The following is a 376-nucleotide window of genomic DNA, read 5'->3' as shown; positions in this document are numbered from 1 at the left end:
GTCACGAATAGACACAATTCTGAGTAATGGAAATTCAAGAGCATGCTCTGTCAGATAGAAATGCCCCAGCTTAGGCAGATTCCGAAGCTTCAGCTCTTGCAATCGGGGAAATAAGGTCATGATTCCTTCTCCTTTTGTGATCACTTCTTCCATTGATTCACAACCAAGTATATGTAGCGTTTGGAGATTCAGAAGACCTTTGGCCACTGATGGAGACATCAAGTTTCTCAATTTTCCACAATCCCATACATTCAATGTTTGCAGTTTGGTGAAGTAGTCAGTTGGAAGTTGGTGAGAGCATAGAGCACTTATATTGTTAGGCCCCTGGATAGATAGAAGTTCTAGGTTGGGACAAGAAACCTGCGAGCTTTGAAGT

Source organism: Solanum tuberosum, unplaced genomic scaffold (assembly GCF_000226075.1).
Source record: "Solanum tuberosum cultivar DM 1-3 516 R44 unplaced genomic scaffold, SolTub_3.0 scf00129, whole genome shotgun sequence".
Lineage (NCBI taxonomy): Eukaryota > Viridiplantae > Streptophyta > Magnoliopsida > Solanales > Solanaceae > Solanum > Solanum tuberosum.
Note: the sequence above shows the minus strand (reverse complement) of the source record.